The sequence below is a fragment of the Dermacentor albipictus genome, chromosome 4 (genome assembly GCF_038994185.2).
Source record: "Dermacentor albipictus isolate Rhodes 1998 colony chromosome 4, USDA_Dalb.pri_finalv2, whole genome shotgun sequence".
NCBI lineage: Eukaryota > Metazoa > Arthropoda > Arachnida > Ixodida > Ixodidae > Dermacentor > Dermacentor albipictus.
In genome coordinates this window covers 174,406,453-174,426,145 of record NC_091824.1, presented here as the reverse complement: position 1 = coordinate 174,426,145, position 19,693 = coordinate 174,406,453, and the positions used below count along the sequence as shown (strand labels likewise).

General features: G+C 43.5%; 1 protein-coding gene and 1 long non-coding RNA gene across 5 annotated transcripts in view; one reads left to right on the top strand and one right to left on the bottom strand.

Moving 5' to 3' along the window:
- LOC139046742 (uncharacterized) overlaps positions 1–14,138 on the top strand; it is a 48,718-nt gene extending 34,580 nt beyond the window's left edge. For all 3 annotated transcript variants that reach the window (XR_011514162.1, XR_011514151.1, XR_011514149.1), the window contains one exon: positions 7,105–14,138. The gene's annotated coding sequence lies outside the window, so the exon portion shown is untranslated. The remainder of the gene's footprint in view (positions 1–7,104) is intronic.
- The window catches only part of LOC139059419 (uncharacterized), a 33,574-nt gene continuing 13,901 nt past the window's right edge, over positions 21–19,693 (bottom strand). The window contains exons 3-4 of one of the 2 annotated variants that reach the window (XR_011514164.1): positions 791–6,083; positions 21–428 (exon numbers count right to left, since the gene is read on the bottom strand). This is a non-coding gene — a long non-coding RNA (uncharacterized lncRNA). Of the gene's footprint in view, positions 6,084–19,693 lie in introns of both variants that reach the window. The other variant, XR_011514163.1, reaches the window with a different exon arrangement.

The window sequence follows — 19,693 nt, the reverse complement described above, 5'->3', positions numbered from 1 at the left end:
AACGACAATACAGTAGTGCAAACAATCACAAAGGCATTTATTGCACCTTTCATTGATCAATGCCTGCTAGCCAAGTTGCTATCCACAAAACGTGCCAATGGGCGCGCAACAAATCGCGAAAGTCCGACTCACCGTGACCGGATAGCGAGCGAATATGTTCGCCCCTTGCTGGATCCCAACGCCTGGTTGTTCGCGTGTACGGTCACGCGAACGGTCATATAAGGCCTCACGAGACGGTCTTGCAGAAGCATGGATCGGCGCACGCCTGGCACGTCCGCGCTGCTTGCCGTCCCGAACCAAAGAGGAAGCGTGTTCTCCCTTGCGCCCCCAAGTAACCCTGCCGTGAGGCGGCGTTGGCAGCGCAACACTCGCGCCATCTCTCGCATGGCCTGGGGCCCGCGGCGAAGCCGCAATGCAGGAGACGGAAGCTATACAGGAAAAACAACATATCAGGGGACGTGCGACAGTCGCGCATCCCCACAAGACAAATGTGATAAGAGCTATATTATGTGACCTATCAACTGCGTGGTGCCAATACAGACAGGATATGCAGGGCATGTAGCGATGTGGACAGTAGCAATGGAATGATATCACCAGTGTACAGAGCGATGAATTCATTCTTTCTCTGTTACTGATAATCGAGAACTGCATCAATTAAAAAATGTGAGAAAAATTAAGAGAAAAATCATGTGTGAAGGAATACTACTCATCATATCTATTGCAATTATTCTCAGACAGCATTCCCTCTTTTTTGCTTTTATTATTAGTGCATTTATATAGTACTGCTCACCTGCTGTTCCATGTGTTCCATCGACACATACACGATCAGTTCCAAGCCTCTTGAAAAGCTCCTGTTGTGGTGTGGTCATGATGACTAGCATAAAATATGTCATCCAAAAGGTCCTCATTTTTTCTCTAAAAGAATGTCACTTTTTGGTGTTTAAAGAAGAGCAATGGGTTCTCCTTTTCACTATGCATCCTCTCAACCCAGAGTTGCACGCTCACATAGTCATTATCATGCAGCCGCTCGGTCTTTGAGACTCTGGCATCCCTCATTATGTTGCGGAGACCCTGCTTGCTTAACAGGTTGATGCGGTGCAATGTCTCATCCACGTTGGACCGCACATTATCCAGTACTGCATCAATGGACACGCCTTCTCGCAGCTTGTCTTGAGAGAGTAGAGAAAAAGTGTATATTAGTTGAAGCATAAATAACTATTACCGAGCACGCAAGGAAGTGAAATGGGCACTGATGAACATTTTTTAATATCATTATTTAGAATTCCTTTAATTGAATAATGAGTTACATTGACTTACAAAAACCTTTTGCAATGGTGGGTGTTAAATAGTTCAAGCTGTCGCAATTTTTGTTCTTTTTAGGCCAGCTCTTTGCAAGGACATGGTGCTATGCAGCCTTCAGCTGCTGAAGAGGCAAAATTACATTTCTGAATTACACTACATTTGAAGAGGCAAGATTACATATTTAAGTGTTTCAATGTTTGGTGTCATTGATAAACCGTCATAGGGATTATCTGCACCAGTGTTATCAGGTACGTAAGTGAAGAAATTTATTGTGTGTACCAAGTTTACAGCTAGGCTGCCAATTTCATCCTTCACTGTTGGTAACCTTGTTCGCACAAAAGACATTACTGAAGCATTGTGAAAGCATTGCACTGGACTGGACATGTGAAGATTGTGGTTCATATCCTACCCAGGGCAAAAATGTCTTCCACTTTTATTTCCTTTACTAAATATTGCCATTATTTACAATTTCTATCCTTCAGTTAGGACTTCATTTTCCAATTGCATTCCATAGCAGAAGTTATTGCCACTTCCATAGTGGCATGCCACCATAGAAGGGCAAAACAGAGTCGGCAATCGAAAACGTGCAGCATTTCTAGATTAACTTAAATATAAACATCACTGTTACTGCCTGCATTGATGGACATAATTTTATTAATGTCAATATAAAAACTGTCAGCAATTATTTATATAGTTGATTTATCAGTCATTCATCCATATTTACGGAGCAGACACACCTGTGAATGTATGCTTTGAAGGCTATGCAGTCATGTGGGTTCTTGAGTTAAAGGTATTATTTCAGTCAAGTAGAGTACTGACTGGACACTTGAAGCTGTTTTACGAGTTCACGTCTAATACTCAGGGTGTCTACCAAGTTGACATTTCGAAATTCCCCAAGTTTTCCAGGTTTTCCCTGAGTGATGCAGAACTGTTTTATATCAACACGGGCTGAAACCATATCGCCTGATGCTGTCACTCTCTAGTAAGCACATGAAAAAAAAAAGCAACTTAATCCAATTTGAATACTAAGGAGCAGTGTTTATGTTATTCAAAAAGAGAATAGACGGCAGGGGTTAGTAAAATGCACAGCAAATAAAGTGTCTTCGAAAACAATTGCAAATAAGGTCAGACATTATCAAATACGAATAAAAAGGAGATGCATACAAAGGCAAATATTTTCTAATATGAGCTATTTCTATCAACTGATAGCAACCTCAGTGGCATGAGGCCTGAACTCTGTCACAATTGAGATTCTCTCTCAACAGCTCGTATGTCAACCTCAATAGTCCTGACATACTCTCAGCCCACGCACGACGCCAGAGTGTTGTGTTGCACTGCTTCAAAGAGTGTATTTTGGTTTGGATGAGGGACACCTGCATCTCGGCATCAGCCAAAACTTTACTTTTTGAGCTCAAGCTCTTTCAAAACGGCGGCAACAAGCTTCCTTTCTCATTTATTCCTCAATGCGTAGGTCACTTCTGTTCTTGTCCGCCTTCCGCCACTCGTTCGCCCCAAGAACAATTTGAAGCATCTTGACCAGTTGCACAGTCCACGACCGATTTTTCGAGCTCCCTAGGGACCGCGAAAACGTCCGAAAAATCGGCCAGTTGGAAAAAAATAAATGCGTGTCATTTACTGCCCTTAGGGGCTCAAACCGCCACAGGCACGTTCGAAAACGCTCTGAAGGCCTGTCGGTACACATATTAGGCATACCTGTGCTCGTACTGTGACAGGAAATGCCGGGTGCCCGCGTGCATAATTAAGATATACATACTGTATTCCGTGGCGCCCCTTCCCACGCTTGTTATGCTTCACTGCAATACTTTTCCGTAAGCTTTACCGAGTAACATTTCTGTACAGTGGCCGACTTTCACGAACCGGCATTATGCAACACACCGTGTTTTCCAAGTTTCTAAGCCAATCGCAAGGACCACAAAGGTGGAGTCCGTGCCATTGCTGACAGCAGCGAATTCTTTCAATAAAAAGTTCGGCACCCAATGGCAAGAAGCTTCGTAGCGAACGTCGAAGCAGCTAGGCCTAGCGTTGCCGCAGTGGTGGCAACGGGTGCCAGCGGATCTGCGTGCGAGTGCCGGTTCGAGGCGGCGAAGTAATGAAAACGGCAGCGGTGGTGCCTTTGATTAATGCCGTTTCGAACCTGCGGTCGCGGCAAAACGCCCGGAAAATCTAACGGCAAGGAGTTCTTGCGTCAGATTTCACACGTTCTGATACGTTGACATTATAGGGTACGAGGTGGCGCCGCGAAGCCGTCCAAATTATCAGGAATCTGGAAAGTCGCTCGTTGACTGTACACTGGCAACTCCTCCTGCCAACGACGAGTCATTACGATTCCTGTCTGCTACTCGAGCCAGCATATTACCGCGACTTTCGACCCTTTCAATAAAATTGCCGCTAATTTTCCCTGATAGAGGCCCAAATTCCCTGAGTTTTCCCTGACTTTTTCCAGACTACTCAAAATCCCTGAGAATTCCCAGTTTTCCCGGTTGGTAGGCACCCTGAATACCCCTGTCACACGGCAAATCTAATGTCATTTACAACGAATGACATTTGCTGATAATGCCATTTCTTTAGTGTCACACGGTAAAACATAAGAACATTTTCGTATATGACATTTACAAACAAATGAGTTCGCCAAACTCATTTGCTTTAGTTTGGAACTGAATGTGTATCCTCGACACCACAAGTTTACCAGTGTTTTGCAAACAGTACATGCTTCTTTGTTGTTTTAACAAAAAATCACTGTTATTCTATCCATTTTATTACCTAATTATTGCTTTAACGACGTTAAAGTCCGTCACGTGCGTAAATACAGAAAACTACTCTCAGTCCAGTGACCAGACAGCCGTCTTTAGCTTTCGCTGCAGCAGTTGTGTTGGTTCTCACCGGAGCATCGGCCGCGGCCACTTCAATTGACTTGGCATAAAAGCGTGCGCGTGTTTACCTGTGGCACGCACCAAGAATGAGGATATTAGAAGCTCGCATGTACATCAGAACGGCGATGACATGCATCTGCCCTTCTCTTACCACTTTAGCAGATGTAGCGGACGCACGTATCGTTCTCTTCGCCCTGTTGCTTGCCTTAGCTCGACTCGACTTCGTTGGCAATGTCGACAAGTTAGTGATCGAACGCTACGGTTTGAAAGCAACGATCACGTATTCTAGTGGAATTTAGCACATTGGAAAATAATTATTGGACAAAAGTGAGTTTGAGGCGTGTCTTTTTTTTTTTTACTATCGTCATTGTCATCATTTTCAAATGACAGTTTTCGCCTTGTGGCAGCGTGCTGCAATAATGACATTAATCGCAAGAAATGTCATTTGTTGGAAATGACATTAGATTTGCCGTGTGACAGGGGTATAAGCCTAATTATCGTGATCGTTCCAATCATGTTTCATTCACATAGCTGATTCATGAGCATTCAAAATATTTAGGTACCATATTTTCCAAACCATAGGTGCCACTATTCTTTTCATTTTCGTCCAAGCGTATTATACAACAGTGTAACTTATATATGCAAGACCAACATGAGACACTCTTTTTCTCCAGCAATGTACTTGCAGTTTATTTTACCTGCTAGAATGTGCGGCTCATGAAATTTTTTTTTTACTGAAGTTTAGTGCCCTGAAATAGGTAAGTACGACATATTAGGATAAGTGTATAAACATGCACAATCGCATTTCACGATGCTGACCCAAGTTAAGATAGATGCATCTTATACAATGAGTTATATACACATAATTTTTCTTTGAAGGTTGTGAAAAGAGGGGGAAAGGGGGTGACTTGTACAACAGTTCAAATTATAGTCCAGAAAGTATGGCACATGGTTTGTGAGCCCTACATATAGTAGAGTAAAATACAACTTGAGCTGATGAAAGTTTCACATGGAAAGCACATCTGTTGTGGATGACCTACAGTAGTGGTGAGAGGTCGCAGTTTCATCGATGTCTGTAATACTTGCACATCAGTTTCGGCAAAATGGCAGACATAATTATGTACAATGCACCTTAAGTAATCCCAAGTGGAAATTATTCCAGCTTACTGCTATTTTGAGACACTGAATCCCACTAGGATCATAAGTCATACCAATCCAGTTAACTGCAAGCCTGAAAAATAAAGCAGAAAGAGAAAAAGCCACAGTCTGCTGCGTGGCCTACAGTGCACCAGGAGGGACTACACCTTCCTGCTTGGTACATGAAATGATGCAAACAAGTATAACTAAAGTTGTTGCCTGCAATAAGAATAGCCATATAGGTCAAATATAGGCCACTGGCTGTGCCAAGGTAGTTGTTACCACTGTGAAATTGGAGAACGGTTCCCTTTTTTCTCTCTCTCTCTGAACTCTTCAGGCATTGATACAATGTAGCAAAATGATAAACATGTTTATGATGTCATTAACTATAATGCCCTGCAGTCAGTAAAGGTGGCCTCGAATGATGTGGAAATCATGAATTTCAAGCGCACTAACATGTGCTCCAAGTTCACTGCATGGTCTGGCATGAGTATTGCCTTGTATTTGGGGTGTTGAAAACTCAACAACCACTCTTTATGTATTATAAAGCAGAGCAAAAGTGGTTTCTTACCAGCAATAGCAGCTCATTCCGACTTGGACAGAAAAACACGACCCAGTTCAAAGTCGTGGCCTCTGTGCTTGAATTGGAAAACCACATATATACCTGTGTTGTCTTCGGTCACAGCCATTGCCGCAAAACATCTTTTTCCACACTTAACACTTGAAGGCCGCTTCAGCTTTTGTTTACTGTAGCTGTGGAAAAAGATAACCGGGTGGTTTATTCTAACTTAAGCACTGGACTTCCAACACATGCTTAATGGTGGTTCTACTACACCATTTACACCATTTAGCTACTATTCAACTTGCCTGAAACCTGGCTACGTGAACTGCGCAAAGGTGCGGTATTTTCACGCTTTCAGGGCAACGCAGCGTTTTCAGCAGGGGTATGAGAAGAAGACTTAAATATAGGAAACAAATAGTGAACGTGCAAGTAATTCAGTTTGAGATGGATCATCTACTAGACTTTTCAAATATTGAGTAATATTTGCAGTAATGCAATGGATTGCCTGAAGTCAATGCATTGCATGCAGCATTTCAAGGGCACTTGGTTTGTCTCTAAACAAGAACACAAAACAAATCTGCGTTTTTACATGCCAATACCACGATCTGATTATCAGGCATGCCTCTCTCAGTAAAAGTCTCGTCCTGGCTGTCAACACCAATCGAAGGAATTACTATATGCAATGCTAACAGGGTACGGTGACAAAATCAGCATTCATGGCAAGCACAAGGCATGCGCTAAGACCCATTGACCACTGGAAGGCACACAGTTTGCATTGCATACATGTATTCTTGCATGTGGTTCAGAACTGTATGGCAATTTTCACTCAGCTGCTTTCATTAGCCCACAAAAGTTTTATTTAACTATTTACAAAGGCTTTCTACCTACTCAAATAAAAGTACTTGCAACATACTGGCATGGTACCAATTGGCTGGTTCTGGGTGTTAAAATTTTCTTAAATGTGTAAGCATCTCTATGCTTACCAAACGTCCATCACGCAAGATAAAAATGTGGGCCGATCCCAGAGATAGTGCAATACTGGGCCAACCCACGGCAGAGGTGAACAGCCTTCAAGCACTAAACAAAGTGAAAAGTGCACACAATATAGATAGAGCATGCAGCAGCGAGTGGCTTTACCTTTGTTCTGCCTGTCGCTACCACGAGATCGCTCGCAAATCTCTCAGCACACACCGCACCCTGCCCCTTTCGCAGATCGCTTTCAAGATATGGGCCCGCTCTTCAAGGCAAAGCGACGAGAACACGGCGTTCAAGATATGGTCCACGCAACGCATAGTGGTTTGACGTAGATGGATAAGGCACTAAAGAGCAGTATCAGCTTATAATGATCAGAACGTCATCAGCACACCTGGCGCTGCCGTCTGCAGCAGTCCGTGTTGCTGCGACGCTCCTGTTTATACCGGTCATATTAACTTCCATAACACTTTTTTTTTTGTTCAAGTACTCTAAAGAGCCCAGGAGGCATAGGGGTGGGGGATGTTACGATTGGCTAGCGGGGATAGTGACCTTCTGGCTTCGCTGCAATGAATCGCTTCGTGAAGCCAACAATATGCCCCCTTCGAATAGCCCTTCGGAGCCAGTAAGGCTAGACACGTTTGGCGGACAGGATTGTTAGCTGGTTCGCTGTCACCTTCAGGGACCAATTGGAGCAAGAAAACTCCTGGAAATGTTTGTTCTATGGCGTTCTCCCATGTACTCTGGTAAAAGTCACAGTCATGACAGATTCAGCAGCTAACTGCAGAGTCAGCTCAGGAACCAAGACGTGCCAGCTTGAGTCAAACGTGACAACACCTGTCTATGAGGCCCCACTCATTTTGGTGTGTTCAGTAAAACAAAAGTGCAAGAGAGTGTGTGAACCTTCGCCCTCAAAGGCGGGTACTTCGACGACTTTGGACGCTTTGGTTGGATGAAGGTTGGATGGCAGCTTTTCCTGGCCTAGGGATCTAGTAAGGACAGAGAGTGTTTAAGCAGACATTTTCGGCTGTTCAGTGTGCATCTCAGTCATGCTAGACTGATCAGATGTAATGTTCTCCACTCTTCATGTAGATATTGTAAATAAATCCCCTACTCCTCATTCTTAACGAGAACAAGTTCCTCCCTTCAACAACATCCTTAGCATGAATGAGTCGAACAATGGTATGGGCCAGGTACCCTTTTCATGGCAGACACCAACTCTTACAGGGATTACAATGAAAGGAGCAAAAAATACCAAAAGTACACAACTAAACAAGAAATATGAATTGGAACAACATGAATTAGTGCAAAAAAATGACTTATTACAGGGTATATACAATGTGTGAAAAAAACATAGTGATGACAAGGGTCAAGGTTCCTAAAATACTTATCACAATGAGCTGTTTCACATTACAAAACAATGGAAAAAAATTTAAGTATAGATTACTAAACAGGAAAGCAAAATTGCATATTAAATAAGAACATCAAGAAATGCAACTGGAACAGAACAGCAAGGTAAGAGGTAGTTCAGATTTCTAGGAACAACTTCAAATTATGTACAAATGAGTCGTGTCAGATAGCGAGGAGGAGAGGTGAGTGGAAAAACTGATTAGTGTGGGCGAAGATGGGTGCGATTTTAAGCTGGTGATCAAGCCGTCAAGACACACGTCACAAGCTAGTCTGATATTTAGAGTAACGTGGCATAACCGGTTGGAGTAAATGAAAGAAGGACAATAGTGTCAGAAGCCTGCGTATATTGAGAGGAGCTAAATTAATTTGATATTTGATTTCCGTAACTCTAGATGTATGCGAGTAGTTTCTTGTGATGAAGCGAGCAACCTTATTTTGCAAAAGACTAGAGTTTGTGCTCGAGGTAGGCCTCGACACAAACTAGAGTCAGCGTCAATTAAGTAATTAATTAAGACACAAACTAGAGTCAGAGTCAATTAAGTAAGCGAGAAATTTTGTCTTGGAGTTAGCCGAGTGCAAATAGTGCCTTATGAAGCCAAGAGATGTGGTTGCTTTAGTAGAGTTTGCCGTTTTTACACTCTGCTAAGCAGCTGAGCGGAGCGGATGCGCGAATGCACATGCGCCCTCCGCTTAGCTGCAAGCGGGCTGGCGGAGTCAGAAACACGGTCCGCTTACAAGCTGCCTGAACAGAAGGTTGCTGCCATTTTTTCCTAGCAAGGTGGTCGATGCACACACCCACTCTGGCTTGTGCATCGAGGCACCTTGCCTGCCTTGCTCTTTACAAGATAGATTTGCACAGATGAAGACTTATGTCTGCTAGAAGGTGCGCATGCTGACCCATTTGAAAACCTCGCAGCGCGGGAGTATGTGATGCACGCTGTGCAGCATGTTAGCATCAGAAAGGATCAGATTGTATGCAAAATGCAAGCTCGCTGGCTATCACGTGGCATTCCCCAAGATGGGGCTTTATTTTCCACTGGATAAAATGGACCGGTAACACATTACAAGTTCATGTTTAGATGCTTTATGGACAAATAAGCTATATGTATTCGTTTTACTTATAAAAGTTTTACTTATAGGTGCTTTTATTTTGTTTCATTACCCTGAATTCGGCCAGAAGGCACTGCAAATACGAAAGGAACATCAAGCGGAAAGCCAGAGAAGCCGAGATAATCTCGTGGGTGGCGGCAATGGAAAATAAACCTGCTACGAGTAACTACTGAAGAGGAAATAAGGATATCGGGAAAGAAACAATCTTATAACTCAAAGGGAAGTTTATTACTTTCTGAAACGAGCTCAGGATGCCTTAGAACACGCACTTATACAGCAAAATATAAGAAGGAAGAAGCATGTGCTTGCTGCGGTAAAGCTAGGGAAACAATAGAGCATGCTTTACTAGAATGTGAAATATCTCCCCAGCAGTAGATTTAGGCACCACTGGCCTATACACCATTAATAAAATATATCCAGAGAGGGAGATTAAGATGGACTGCAATGATTGTAATGGCATCATTGGAATCGGACATATGCTGGCGGGGTGTCCTGCGACTCTCCCCAACCTCGTTGAAGAATGGACACAGTGGGAGAGAAGGATACAAAGCGCATTGTTTCAGGACCAACTAAGGGCAGTCCAGGGGGCCCATGATGTCGCTGAAAGGCTTGGCCTGACAGTGCCAACGTGGGAGCGGCCCGCCTTGGCTTGAGAAGTCAAGCCTCTGGACCTCATTACAATAAAAGTTTTCACACACACACACACCATTGGCCTGCTTGAAGCCCTTGGGTTCAGCAAGAGCAGGGGGAAAGTAAAAATGTATGCAGTAAAGATTGGTAAGCAGCGAATGGAAGATTGGTGGACAAAAAGTAGGGAAACGACAAACAACAGAGGCTTGCAAAGACAAAGTTCAGAAAGTTTGGTTATGGGAAGTCATCGTGGGTTTTTTTTTTCTTTGTTAACATAGGTCGAACATTAGGCAATACAAGAGCTTCATGGCGCAACCCACACCTCTTTTCAAAGGGGACACTCGTAGCACCTATCCATCCATCCCTCTGCTCCGCTAGGCTAGACATACAACTAAAACGTGCAATCACCCACCACTCCACCATGTGGCTAAGCAGGGAAACTTGGAGCGGGGAGAACTGTAAAGACACTAAACTAAAACATTCTAGTGAAAATCACATCTACGCAAATGTTCCATGACAGATCGAATGACAAATGAACACCCAGATATTGTGAATACCAAGGCTACGGGCATGTTTTATAATTTTGTAATTACATAACACGGGTTTAGCTGTAGTCCTGAATCTGATAGCTTTTGTAATATTAATGTTGATTTCCGCTTGCTTACTGCCCCACTTACAGAGATTGTCTAGGTAAGATAGAAGGTAGCAGGTATCCTCAGGGTTACTAGATCACGCAATCATCAGCAAATAGTCTATGACCATAAACGCCTACCATTACTAATATCGTTAATGTAATCTAAAAACAAAATAGGCCTGAGCATGGAACCTTGCGGTACTCCAGATTTGACATGATTTAATGGAGACAAATGGTCATTGATGAAAACTGATTGCTACCGGTTAGTTAAAAAGTTGGTAGTCCACCTAGTTATTCTCACATGTATGTTAAGATCTGTCAGTTTATGAATAAGCCACAATTGAGGAACCTTGCCAAAAGCCTTCGCAAAGTCCACAGATATTACATTGATTCGATAAAAAAGATAATCAATCGTGTAAAAGTCCATGCCGATTGATAAAGAAAAAAGTTTTGTTCTGTAAGAAACTTCATTAGAGCAGATGAAATGATGAGTTTGCAGTACATGCTGGTAAAGAAATTAGTCTGTAATTTGATGGGTTAGACGAATCACCAGATTTAAATATGAGAATTATGCAAGCTGCTTTCCAATCATTTGGGACGCATCCCGTGTCAATACATTGCTGAAAAAGCTTGGCTAAAATGCGACATATTGCAGGTTTGGATATCTTAAGAAGTTTAGGGCAGATGCCATCACAACCAGGAGCAGAGTTAGTTGGAAGACAATCGATACAGGACTGTACTACTTCAGAAGCGATATTAATGTTGTGCATGCTTGAATGCAAAATAGGGGCCTGAAAGCTTCTAGGTACACCAGTCTCATCTGTGAAAACGGATGAAAAAAACTTGAATTCAATAGCAACACGTGCCGGAGAAAGAATGTTACCATCCTTAGATAACGGTACCGTCAAGTTCGATAATTTGGGTTTCCTAAATTTTTGTGTCATTGCTAAGCATGTCTGAAATGTCATGGTTGAAAAATTTATCTTTGGCTGTTGTTGTTACAGTCCTGCATAAGTGTGCGAGCTCACGATAGGGCCTCCAATCTTCCACAGATGCTCATAGTTTAGCTCTGCAATATAATGGTTTCACATGCGTCACAAACCAAGTGCTTTCTGTGCAGGCTGTTATTTTGAATTTTGGAATATGCTTTGCTTTTAAGTGTGATCAGCCCATCATGAAGTACCCAGTTTGTGGCCGTATCCTTGAAAAGGGGTTGATAATGACATTCGGCTGCGTGGAGATGAGCAAGTGGTACAATGCTTAAGCGTACTTAAGTCCCAGAGGAGTTTCTGCATGAATTTTTCAATTGTTTTTGAAGGTTTCTTACCTATTCAAAGGAAAGTGTTTGCAACATACTGATGTGGTACTAATTGGCTGCTGCTGGCTGTTGGCCTTGGTATCTTCCTTTGCTGTTGAGCAGCATTTACTGAGTGCACAGTAATAATGAGCTGCACCAAATGGCTACACATTACTGCTGTACTACTCCAACTATTCCAAAAGGACCAATTTTTCTGCTCCAAAATGCACCACGACTACTTATTTCCTAGTCCAAATCCTTAACTGGATAGGCCACCACTGCATGCTGACACACCACCCACTGTGGGTGTGGGCTGTATTAGCCAAGTCTCAGTAAGACAAAAATAACTGTGGCACTGTTCTTTTTGAGCTTTGTTACTTAATGAAAAGGCTTTGAATTCAGGCCACCAGTGCTGCAATAAAGTATTCCTATTCCAGCCGCCCCACTTGTTAAGAGCTGCATGCCACCTGCATTACTGGCTGGGCCAGTCACTTGAAATCGGTGGACTATAAGGTTAGAGTAGAATCAAACAGAAGAATTTTTTTCATATACTGGCTTTGGACGTCCCCAAATTTTTGGGATGGGCCTGCTATAAATTTTACGTATTCATAACATAGGAAGGTTATGACGACATGTAACCCAGGCAGGCAATGCTTTTGGAAACGAACTTTAAACTTTGCCACTCCGACAGTGGTGAATAGAGTGATCTGTTGTCATGTTTAGCAGTACTACTTGCATCTGACCGCTGGATGTATTGTGTCACTGTTCATTATTTATTACATGTGCTTATACCATGTGCTCCAAAAAGATGTTCCAATCATTGGTGCAATCTACTAATACCAGCTACGTACTTTCGCAATGTCTCTGTAGGCATCTCTTTAAATCTTTTTATGTCTAACACGATACACAAGGACTCCCCTGTAATCACTGACACAGAAATAGTACAGTGTAGTTCTAAAACAAATGTGCTTAACTCATATTGGTGACAACAAATAGTTTAACATTGGTGCTGTCATAGGTCTGGTTTGCGATTACAGCCGACGTCTTGTGGTTGATTAAAGGAGTTCTTTAACAGCAAGGTCCAGCATTACCAGAGCCTGATGGCTTGTAGACCCACCATGTTGTATTAGTGGTTTGGGTGTTGCGCTGCGAAAGTGAGGTTGTGGTATCACATCTCGGTCGTGGAGGCCACATTTCAACGGGGTTCGATGAGGTAAAAATGCAATGCCCGTGTACCGTACGTTGAATGCACGTTAACGAATCCCGCAAGGTGAAAATTAATCCGCAGTTCACCGCTACAGTGTGCCTCATCAGATCTTGGCTTTGGCACGTGAAGTGTCAAAATTTGAATGTTTTATTAACCGCAGGTACGGTGGCTGCCTAGTTCCTGCGTCATTTTAGATTACCTTTATCGTTAATTTCTACCTCCGTTTCCTCTGTTTGGGCTCCCTGGGACTAGGCCATAGTGGCTATGGCTAGACGCACCAATGAAAAAAATCTACGAGTCCAGAAGCGTTGCAAATTTCGGTTCCTTAAAGTCAACTTTGCCATCATACACTGCGGTGAAGTATACCACGAATGCAAAGGGGCCACTGTGAGGGGACACAGCACGAATTCCTTCATTATACACATGCATTCCAATTTTCTGTCACAGTATGAGCACGGAGACAACTAATAATCAGAACTTTATTTCTAAGAAGTCGTTACAATTTGTTGGGGTCCGTCAAGCGAGAAGCTGTTGCAAACAGCTTGAAAGTGCTTGACAGCACAGCAGTCAGTGTAGAAGAAAATAAAGCACGCATATAATTATATATTATATATTGACACGTGTATACATACATTTATCGGGCGACCACGTTTCGCCGCCTAACAAATCTTATCGCACAGCGCGGCACGCGCCTGCATGTATCCGAAGTTTCTGGAAAGTTATCGATGCTTCTATCCGCTGTCTGTTGTCGCTGAACCTTGTGTTATCTGATTTCATCGCGTGACGCGAATGGTGTAGAACTTTGTGGAAGGCACACGAGCCCCAACAAGTCTGGAACATTCGATGACTACTGTATAAAAGCTGACACGCTGGACCAGCTGATCAGATTTTCGACGATTGCCGACTGTGTTCGCTGCTATCATTGTGCTTTAAGTGTAGGCTGTTTTGTGTGCACAGGTTCACCCAATAAAAGCTAGTTTTGTCTTTCACAGTACTGCTGCTGTGTTCTTTAACATCACTACCACGTGACAATATAGTGATATACTACATACTATATTAGCTCGTGCTTAACAATGGTAATTGCACAGTTATAAAATAGTAAAGAGGGGTGGACAGTGCAACTGTATGTCCCAACCGAAACTAACATGAACACTGTGTGTACAATATATATATACATAATACACTGTGTTCATGTTATGTCATGTTCATGTGTGTGTGTGTCTGTGTGTGTATATATATATATACATATAGAGAGAGAGAGAGAGAACAGCGCATTAGTAACTTCCAGTGACAGATATCCATACATTTGTTCCCGCGTGCAGGCATCATGTAATGAATGATTCTAGACCAAAAATTATTTCGCGTTTCCGGATAAAGACATGAACATTAATAATGCCTTGGTTTTCATACTTATTTAGAAGTTAAGGAACATTACAGGTTAGCGATTGCATTAGATAAATTGTTAGCCTTTTTGGCACGAGCCATCTATCCTGGCTGTAGTCCCGACAGTAATTTTACAAGTGAAGAGACTTTGTTAGAGGAAAAAATATGAATACAGTAAAGGAAGGCCATTCACATCTGGCAGTTTGAAAAGTGGTGATGTTGTGTGGAGGTATGGAATGTTAGAAATAATTCCGACGAGCACGTTTCTGAAGAAAAAGCTTGTGTTAGTGTTCACGGTGGTGCCCCACACACGCATGCAGTAGTTAATGTGAGACGCAAATAGTGCTGGGTAAATTTGTAATTTCAACTGTTCTGGAAAGAAATAATATTTTTAAGGCTGTTGTGGCTGGACCATCCCAATGAAGTGGAAAGGAGCGCGTTCGCTTTAGGAATGACATCGCAAGCCTCCAGACCAGAGACAAACAGGCTGGTATCATCCACATATAGAATGGTTGTTGCCTCGGTTTCTGCGAGGGTTCATCGAGCAATAAGGTTCCCAAAGAGCTCCAGCCCCACGGGAAGGTGCGAGGTGAAGTCCGGCAACACTCATGCACGCGGCTGTTCCCCCACTCTCCATTCCCCCCAGCTGCGCTTTGCTTCGCTGCACCGCTCATTCTTGGCTCAGCAGCCGTCCGACATGGAGGTTCCCATTGTTGATCCCGCCAAGTACGAGATTCGTTCCGTAATTCGCTTTTTGCACGCCAAAGTGACTCCACCCGTGGATATTCATCATCAGTTGACAGAGGTGTATGGCGACAAGTGCATGTCCGTTCAACACGTCCGAAAGTGGTTCAGGGAGTTTAGTGCTGGTTGAAAGAAAGTCCACGATGAAGAACAGAGTGGAAGACCGTCAGTTTCGAAGGTGGTTATCAAGATGGCCCAACGCAAAATGCTTCAATCGAGGAGGATCAACATCCGTGAACTTATTGCTCAAATTCCTGGAAGTTCTTACGGTACAGTGGAAAGAGCTTTGACTAAAGTATTGGGGTATCAGAAGTGTTGTGCTCAATGGATACCGCAGCTATTGACATCAGACTACGAGGAGAAACGCCTTGACTGTGCTCGCCAGTTTCTTCAAAATTGTCAAGATGATAAGGAAGGATTGTTGGACTCCATTTTTATGGGAGACAAAAAGTGGGTGTTTCATTTCACTCCTAATATGAAATAAAAATCCAAAGAGTGGCGTCACCCAGAGTCACCAGTCGCAAAGAAGTTCAAGCTCCTTCTGCTGGCAAAGTCATGGCCACTGTTTTTTGGGATCATAAGGGGGTACTGCTGATCGATTTAATGGAACGTGGGACAACAATGAACTCTGAGAGCTATTGTGCAACACTATGAAAACTCAGGCAAGCTATCCAGAACTGCCGGCGAGAACGACTGGCAGCCAGTGTAACACTGCTTCACGACAACGCTTGACCTGACATCTCCTGTCAAACCCAGGAACTTTTGACAAACTTTGGGTCGACTGTCATGCCCCACCCACCGTACAGTCCGGACCTCGCACCTAGTGATTATCACTTGTTCCCCAAGCTAAAGGAACATTTGAGTGGCCAACGCTTCCGGAGCGATGAAGAAGTCGGAAGAGGTGAAATGCTTCCTCAACGGGTCGGCGGCAGACTTCTATGACACTGGGATACAGAAATTGGAGCACTGTATACAAAAATGCGTAGAAAAAGATGCCGATTATGTAAGTTTCATCTTTCCAATAATGTAAATTTCTATGAGAATAAACAATGTTGTCTTTTTCTAAAACTGATGGGAACCTTATTTCTGGATCAACCCTCGTATGTCTATCATGTCATTAACGTAAATGTCGAAGGGGACCTAAAATGCTGCCCTGTGGGACACCGAACAATATTGCCCTGTCGGAGGAAATACTATTTCCAATGACAATGTATTGCCTGCAATCAAGCAGATACGAACACAACAAAATGTGTCATTCCGTGTACACCGTTGGCAGTCAACTCTGTTAATAGAATCTTGTGTTGCATTGTCAAAAGCCTTGCTGTAGTCAATAAATATCCGGACTACTAGGTTTCATTTTTCTAGCTTCTTGATTAACGCCTGCTGAACAAGCAGTGCAGTTTCGGTAGAGCAGGTCATCAAAGCTGTTTCTCCATCGCCAGGGTTCGTGTCATGCTCTCCAACCATGATTCCTCGCTCCTTTGTGCCCTCCAGAGGGGCATGGTCATGGACCCCCAAACAAGGGGCTTAAATCACCACAGCAATTAAACTGCAATTTTTCGCTTTTAATATGCTTCAATGCAATACACTGCATAAGCTTCCTTGCTTAACTCAACTGTAATGCGGCAGAGGTGACTTTAGGAACACTTTCTAGACATACCAAACATTATGTGCATTCTGGTCGGAACTACACCTGACTTAACATTCCGACACGTCGACATATGGATGGCCCTTGTGCAGTTTAAGAGCACGAATACGCATGCTGGTTGTGGCTTGAGGAAATGTGATTGCTTAAACAAGTTTCAATGCCAATGCCCTAGACTGAGCTTCACCACAATGCAGTTGTGTTATGCACTGGAGCTTCCGTTATGTATTGCGGTCCATCACTGCAGCAACGTCAGAACCAGCTTTGAATGGGTGTCAGGTGAGTTATTAGATGTCTCGGTGCTCATACTGTGACAGATGACGGCACATGTGCGCATGTATAGTCGGGAACATACTCAGCAGTTAAAGGATCAGTAAAACCATTGACATGTGCAAGGCTGTGTTGCAGTCTCGTATACGGAGCTTGCAAGATGGGCGAAGCAAGGGCCCAAATCACCACAACCCTGCCGGAAATAGCTCTAAATCCCTGCCTGTACACTTCTTAGGGTCTCGGTGCTTTTACCGTAACCGGAGATTGCACATATAAAAGTATATTTTCAAAACTGAGCTCATTGGAACATCTTCCTGTTCATGCTATGCACACAAAAATGAGGAAAAAGAGAAAAATTATGCAGATCCCACACCCTGTGGGAATTGATGTAAGTGAAGCTTTCCATGCTGGATGCTCTGATTGATGATAATTAGCAGTGTTGACGGCTAAAGCTTAATTTCTTCAACATTTAGGCTAACATGAGATTGGTGAATTGATGTTAAACGTTACCTTGTGGGCACCACTGCTGTTTGCCTGCGTAATAGGCAGAACACACAGGGAGAGGGGTGTTTGCATGAGGCATTTTAGTGGGCCATATCTTATAACCCCTGAGAGGGTTGAGTGTTGTCATTTCCTCATATGGCACATCGCGTTATGGCAGAAGTATTAAACTTGAATTGGATTATGGGGCTGTACGTGCCAAAACGACACTCAGATTATGAAGCACGGCATAGTGGCAGACTCCAGATTAATTTTGACACCGTGATGTTCTTCAATGTGTCCCAAAATCTAAGTGCACATGGGTTTTCTATTTCGCCCCCGTCGAAATGTGGCTCCCACGATTGGGATCAAATCCATGACCTCTCGCAATGCCATAGCAGCAAAGCTAATGCGGCAGGCACAGAAGTGTTGATTTGACGGTCAACCACTTCTGTAGTGTTTCCTGGACGCTGCGGTGCATTTTAATTAATGCGGCTCTGCTTCTGCACGCCCTGTGCGTGTTGCCCGCTTGACATATTTGCATGGTGTTTATTTTTTCAGAAATAGCAGCAACATATTGCACTGTGCCTTGAACATAAGCATCCCACAACCGCTGTTGTATGTTAGTGGAGTTTCCTTGCCTTCTCATGTCACTTCCCCCATCTTATACGGGAACTGCCTCTTCTCCTCCCTCTTCTCTCTACAGTTCTATCTGTGTCCCCTCTCGCCTCGCATGTAAGCGCTGCAGTTTCTTCTGTGCTTCCGAAAGGAGTCACGGATAATTGCAGCTGTCAGGTGGCTAATGTGACAACGGCCAGGGAGCTCCAGAGGGCATTGTGCACATTCGATGCAGTGGGGTGAAAACAAGCTTCTCCCATCTCCTTTCCTCTCTTACTTGTGCCTGTCATGTATATACACACTCTGAACACCCACCCCCCCCCCTTCCCGACGTGGCATGTGTGACATTAGCAGCTGGAGTGGGAAAGTCAAAGGAAGAGACACATGCGTAAAGGATTCTATGCTTACCCAATGAGGAAACCCGTCCGTCACGTAAGATGATTGCTTTCAAGATAAGGCCGGCATGAGCGAGCGAATTGTAAGATCGGGCCTGCGCAGCCGCGCCATAAGCAGCGGCCGCTGATGTACAGTTGATAATGGTTTGCATCGAGAGGAGGCAGCATCATTGACCACATCTACGTATGACGTCTACCTAACGTGACACTGTTCAATTACGTCACGTAGAACAGCACGCATTGGCCAGTGCTCATCTTCCATGAAGCAGCAACATCATCCAAATGCACCATGATATAAAAGGAGTGAACAGTGCTACTACTGGCCTCTGCTTCATACTCATGCTGGTCTTGGTTTAACATTTTGGTGTTGCATCTGCGCTTCTCCATTTCATGATTTTTTCGTGGCATTTCTCGCAATTATATGAAATGCAGCAGCATATGATGACAAAACAGTAGGTGATCAGTAGCAAATGCTTATGCATCATTTAGATAACTCCGACAGGATACTCTGCATGTAATTTTATCTTTTTCCACTTTCAGTATGCTTCAGCGCTATGGTATGCTTGACCGCGTAACCTTGCTATGTCCAGTGTTTGTGACCCTTTCCCACTGTTGGTATACTTCATCACAATGCTAAGTGCATAGTTGAATGCATAACACCACTGTATTGGGATGAAGCTAACTTATGGGTCTGACATTAGACAGCTTTAATTTAGCGTACGCAGCTGTAGCGTATGCCATAGTATATATAGCGTATGCTAATCAGCACACATTTTTTTTAGTTTTAGTTGGCCTGTGAGATGTTCAGATCTCAGAGGCCATGTGCCATCATTGCGGCTATCTCCCGACTGTAGCTATAGGTGGTGCTAACATGTCGGATGTTTCTTTCGTTAGGCTTCGACTCACTCGAAACGAGAAGCAATCTCGAAAACACTACAAGGTTATCCATAATACTCTGTCATCGTAGCAGCCTGAGACTAAGCGAAAGCCATTTACACAGTCAGTT